The sequence below is a fragment of the Cebus imitator genome, unplaced genomic scaffold, assembly GCF_001604975.1.
Source record: "Cebus imitator isolate Cc_AM_T3 unplaced genomic scaffold, Cebus_imitator-1.0 Scaffold94, whole genome shotgun sequence".
Classification (NCBI taxonomy): Eukaryota; Metazoa; Chordata; class Mammalia; order Primates; family Cebidae; genus Cebus; species Cebus imitator.
In genome coordinates this window covers 4,536,092-4,541,724 of record NW_016107409.1, presented here as the reverse complement: position 1 = coordinate 4,541,724, position 5,633 = coordinate 4,536,092, and the positions used below count along the sequence as shown (strand labels likewise).

At 47.8% G+C, this 5,633-nt stretch overlaps 1 protein-coding gene across 3 annotated transcripts in view; it reads right to left on the bottom strand.

The window, feature by feature from the left end:
• Positions 1 to 5,075, bottom strand: part of RUBCNL (rubicon like autophagy enhancer) — a 147,865-nt gene extending 142,790 nt beyond the window's left edge. Inside the window, exon 1 of one of the 3 annotated variants that reach the window (XM_017535983.2) lies at positions 4,937 to 5,075. The gene's annotated coding sequence lies outside the window, so the exon portion shown is untranslated. The other 2 variants (XM_037741120.1, XM_017535984.2) reach the window with 2 other exon arrangements.
• Between the last annotated feature and the right edge of the window lie 558 nt (positions 5,076 to 5,633).

Sequence of the window (5,633 nt, the reverse complement as noted above, 5' to 3'; positions counted from 1 at the left end):
AATGTTTTTTGTATTTTTAGTAGAGACGGGGTTTCACCATGTTGACCAGGATGGTCTCGATCTCTTGACCTCGTGATCCACCCGCCTCGGCCTCCCACAGTGCTGGGATTACAGGCGTGAGCCACCGCGCCCGGCCGTTAAATTCCTGTAAGTTTTCTAAAAACCTTCAATTTTCTACACCTGTCCATGAGTCCCTAGGTTGCCTATCTGACCTCCTTATCTGCTACCTGGACGCCTCTACCCATACCCTCTTGTGGATCTTTATTTAAATGAAGACCTTTCCCATGACCTCCAAACTGAGACTTTCCCATCACCGTTGACAAAATCGCATTTCTACAGGTAACCGCTCTCCCCATGTACTGCCTATAGCCTTCTCTACAGCATTCATCTTCTGACCTCTTCCTCTTCATCAATTCATAACCAACACTTATATCTTATATGACATTTACTTTGTGCCTGGCACAGTTCCAAATTTTCTACACACACATCATTTCCTTATGCTTTGATTAGCTCAGAATTCTTCAAGGTGTTTCAGATTATTACCATCCTAGCCTAGCCCCCAACAAAAATGAACTCTCTTGGTGTCTACATAGCCACATCCAAAGGGCAGCTGGAGGATGGGGGTGGGGTGAAGGCTATTAAAGGTATCTTGAATAAGAAACAGTCAATATATGAGCAAAACCCACAAGTCCAAGTGACATTGTTTGGAAAAACAGAAAGCAAGGGAACTATCATCTTTATTTTTATTTTTTTAGAGACAGGGTCTTGCTATGTTGCCCAGGCCAGAGTGCAGTGGCTATTCAGAAGCGCAATCCCACTACTGATCAGCCTGGGAGTTTTGACCTGCTCCACTTCCGACCTGGGCCAGTTCACCCCCACTTAGGCAAGCTGGTGGTCCCCTGCTCCTGGGAGGTCACCTTATTGATGTCGAACTTAGTATGGACACCCGATCGGCATAGCGCACTACAGCCCAGAACTCCTGGGCTCAAGTGATCTTCCCACCTCAGCATCAGGCATAGCTGGGACTATAGGCACACGCCACAGTGCCTGGTGAAAATTATCATCTTTAATTTCACAGTATAATAGAAGATACATGGAGTAAACAATGAATTGTTTCTGCCATACTAGACAAACAGCAAGCCTACCTGAGCCATTTTCAAATGACCAAGACCCAGGAGGCCCAGGCTAAACTAATCTAGCTGTAATTCTTCTTTTTTTTTTTTTTTTGAGATGGAGTTTCGCTCTTGTTACCCAGCTGGAGTGCAATGGCGCGATCTCGGCTCACCGCAACCTCCACCTCCAGGGTTCAGGCAATTCTCCTGCCTCAGCCTCCTGAGTAGCTGGGATTACAGGCACGCACCACCATGCCCAGCTAATTTTTTGTAGTTTTAGTAGAGACAGGGTTTCACCATGTTGACCAGGATGGTCTCGATCTCTTGACCTCGTGATCCACCCGCCTCGGCCTCCCAAAGTGCTGGGATTACAGGCATGAGCCACCACGCCCGGCCTCTAGCTGTAATTCTACAAGCACAGGAGTGAAGAGAAGATCTTTAAATCTTGTGGACTCAAACATCTTTTCAGAATATTAATATTTACCCAGCATGGAGCAGACTGCCTATACCTTGGCAATGCTAGTGACATTGACATGTCTACCTCCCTGAGCCCAGATCACAATAAAACCAAGTCTAAACCTAGAGTGAGCAACCAAAAAACCTCCAGATTTTTATATAAAAGTCATGGGACAAATAAAATGATTTAACAATTGAGCCATATTTTTAAAAATACTTGTAAAATATGCATATAGATAAGTGCAAGTCTCTTCACTTAACAAACTTGAAGTGGCCATGCCAAAAACATCTAAGAATCATTTCCAAGTAAATACAGAGAGAATAGGGAAGTGCCCTACAATTATTTTTGGAATTCAGCTCTCTTCTGATCAACTGTAGCTTGTTGGAGTAAAAGAATATAAAAGAGTTATTGCCGGGCACGGTGGCTCACGCCTGTAATCCCAGCACTTTGGGAGGCCGAGGCGGGTGGATCATGAGGTCAAGAGATCGAGACCATCCTGGTCAACATGGTCAAATCCCGTCTCTACTAAAAATACAAAACAGTAGCTGGGCATGGTGGTGCGTGCCTGTAATCCCAGCTACTCAGGAGGTTGAGGCAGGAGAATTGCCTGAACCCAGGAGGCGGAGGTTGTGGTGAACCGAGATCGCACCATTGCACTCCAGCCTGGGTAACAAGAGTGAAACTCCGTCTCAAAAACAAACAAAAAAAGAGTTATTTACTCTATGATTGTACTTACGCCACCGTTTTCTACAAATATACTTACTCTACAATTGTCATCACCTAAAATCAACCAGTGAACAGCACCTGCTGACTATGGGTGCTTTTCAATGTTACCTACTGAAAAAAAACTTTCAGGTCTAATTTACATTTACCTCTTTTAATAAATATAAAGCTAAGGATCATTGGAATGAATGTATTTTTTAAAGAATAATTTTTCAATATAATTGTTGGAAAAATCGCATTAAGTATATAGTTTATTTTAACATCTATTCATTTTCCAGCCTACCGATGGCAAAAAGGCTTGAATCTGAAACTTTTGTTTTTACACTTAGAACTATTTTACTTTCACAGATCATACTTTATGCTCAGTAGAAACAAAGCATTCATTCAATATAGAGTTATTATCACCATTTTATGGGTCAGAAAAGGAAGTAAAGTGATGACCACAAAGCCACTCAGCAGTATGCTCAAGTCCAAATCCTGGAACCTTGTCCAGAGCCCCTAGTGTCACCATCCATGTCGCCTCTGTGTGTAGGACAGAACACAATGCTAAGTTAAAACACACACACACACAGGACCCAATTAAATACAATTTTTATGCCAATCTGAGAAAATGACTTCATAGCTGTGTGATTTTGAGCAATGCACTTAACCTCCCCATGAAGGATGGTATGAGAACAAACAGATTTGTAGCACGTGTATCAGTCTGGTACACAATGTCCTATGAAGGTTAACTTTATTACCACCATCACTATTATTGCAAAAAGACTTTCAGTTCAGAATAAAACAGCACAGTTAAAAAAATCTACTTTTATTTTCCAGCTTCTTAACTGAGTCATCTTTCAGCTCCTTTTAATTAAAAAGAAAAAACAATCAGAGATCTAATGGGGAATCAGGAAGATTACTACACTTATAGTCTTTGGAAGGCTGGGCATACTTATCCAAGAACTGCCTAAATTTTTACAGTAACACACCCAACATGCTAATCTGCCATATTAGAAATTCCATATTTCTCTCCATACTAGAAATAATCGTTCCATATTAGAAATATGGATCTAGATTAAGTAACAAAGGAAACGGTTCAAATTTGCCAATGCTGTTGTTTGTGTGTCTTCAGATGGGTGAGGGAAAATGTGTCAGCAAGCAATGCACCCTTTCTTCAGTTTTTTACTTACTGTTCTCTAAAGATCATTCAAATTAAAATGTTTGCTCTTGGACTGAGACTTTGGCTCTGACAGAATGTTCCCTGTATCAAAAAACAAGAACTGAACCAACAAACTTTTTGGAGTTAAATGGTTGCATAAAGACTATGTCCAGTCAAAGCTAACCCCCGTCCTCAACCCGAGACTATGATCCTCAATTTTCATCAAAGTTCCTAACATCTCCCACTTTGTTGAGACCCTAAAGAAGTGAATGAAAAAGCCAAAGTTCCTGTCCTCTGCTGTCACTCAGTAACGAGCAGTTTCATGTGGCAGTACAGAAACTGGGGTTTGAGAAACAGATGCATACTGACATTCTGGACCGGTAATCATGAAAACCCCAGCACTGCCCGCAAAGACGCTGTGTTAACTCCGCTCCAAACAAGGTTCTGCTGGGAGCTGGCAGTGTTTGAGCGGGCAGCAATGTGGAGATACCTCCATAGGATACTTTACAGGCTTCGAAACACCTCCCTCCCTCCAAGCCATTAACCTTCTAAACCACACAGTACGGTACAGCAGGAGCACTGTCCCCCTGAGGCAAGGGAACTGAAGTTCAAGGAAGTTTCTTGACGTGTCAAGATCTCTCCACTACTTGGCTTTAAGAAACTGGGTCTAAGAAACTCAAGCTTATGGATTCTGTGTCCTCTGCACGCTCCCACCACATCTGCAATTCAAAGATCCTTCCAAATTCCATTGTAATAATCTAGCAAGGGCAGCTCTTGAGTATACCTTTCCCTCTGGGTCTTAATTTCCACTCAAGGCGAAATAACACTTCCTCTGAAAGTTCTCCACGTTTCCCCAAGCAGACAGCATCAAGTTCGCAGGGGATCCGCATCAGTCTCGGCCGGCGAGCTTCACGCGGGGCGGGTGGGGGGAACGCTCGCCTGACCACGTCCGGCGTGGTGTGGGGGTGGGGGGGGCTGGGGCTGCCACGCTACGTAAGGCGCTCCCACCAAACAACACGCCGCAATTTCACACTGCAGCCTAGCTCAGTTACGGAGCAAAACGTTTGTTTTTCTGCCACCAGATATCCACGACTTTGGGTGTATTGAGGACGACAACCGATTAAAGACACTGATCCCGGAACACTGCGCCTGGGAGGGCGCAGGGCGCAGGCCCTGCAGTCACTGAGAGTCGCCCCGCGTAAAAGCGCCCCGAGGCCCCGCTTCTGCGCCCTTCCCGGCCCTAGCGCAACGCAGGGTCCACCTCACTTCACAAAGTCAGCGCGGTAGAAACCCGCCGCCCGCGAGGAGCCCTTTCCTACTGTCTCCAAAGGGTCCCCGACACCGCCCTGACCGACCCTGGATACCTGGGTGTCTCTGCTGGGCACAAACCTTTCTGGCGCCCCTTCCATCCTCCCACCTCTCCACGGCCCGCCCTTCCCGTTCTCCAACCACCCTCTCCGCCCCGCGCCGCTCCTCTCTCGCCCGCGGCCCCGCCCGCCTCACCCCGGTGGTGGAAAGCTGCGCCGGGGAAACGCCACGCGTCGGGTCCTCGCTCGCGCGGCTCCGGGCAGCGTTCCGTGGCCACGGCGCTCCCCTTGGCAGCAGAAACAGGAGGGAGGAGAGCGACCGAGGAGGGGACAGGGACGACCCGACGCCGCCACGTCCCCCGACGCCCCCCCACGCCCCCCCGCCCCCCACGGGGGCCGCCGTAGCCCTCAAGAAGCTCCTCAGGGCAGCGAAGCGCCACTCCCGCTGCAGGCGCCTAGACGCCGCCGAGATGGAAGGAACTCTGGCCGTGCGCCCCCTACATCCGGGCTGCGGCGCCCCGGCCTCGGCCCGTCCTCTTAGAAATCCCGCCCTGGCCGCCCCTCGGGGCCAGACGCAACGAAACTTTCAGGGGTCGAAGACCTCGCAGCAATGAGTTCCCAACCCCAAATGCACCAAGCAGCAGTATGCCGCGTTCATACAATTGCCTGAAATAAAGAATGAGTCTGCCCTGAAATCGACCGTGAGCCACCGCTCTCTGACCTCTGCTGGCTGCTTCACCCGGAGTCGGAGTCCGACTCCTTTAGGACTTCACTGTCAAGCAACTCATCACCACGTCTTTTGCAGCGAAGGTTTGGAATCCCATCACGGGTGTGCCGTGGTTAGTCCTGAAATCGTGGTGGTGCTAGAAGAACCTGCCAACCAATACGTTAAG